Genomic DNA, 409 nt, shown 5'->3' with positions numbered 1-409 from the left:
TAAAAAAAAAAAAAAAAAAAAAAAAAAAAAGAAAAAGAGGATGCATAGATAAAGCCACTGGGCCCCCCAATGTATACAGCTCGCGTCTCTCTACCCCAATATAAAAAAAAAAAAATAAATAAATATATATTTATATAAACAAAAATAATAAATATAAATTAATTATAAATTCATACAGAAAAGGAAAACGCATGCAGAGGGATAGACACTTAACAGCCCCCAAACAAAAACGATAGACAGCTAGCAGGCATTGTTTACATATATCTGTATATATACATGTAGTATATATATATATATACATATATATATATATATTGTTTATAGAGAGTGTAGAGAGTGTAATATATATATATATATATATGTATATAATATATGTGTGCAGCATACATAGAAATATAAACATATATAT

The sequence above is a fragment of the Eimeria mitis genome, genomic scaffold, assembly GCF_000499745.2.
Source record: "Eimeria mitis Houghton genomic scaffold, Emh_scaff3428, whole genome shotgun sequence".
Classification (NCBI taxonomy): Eukaryota; Apicomplexa; class Conoidasida; order Eucoccidiorida; family Eimeriidae; genus Eimeria; species Eimeria mitis.
Note: the sequence above shows the minus strand (reverse complement) of the source record.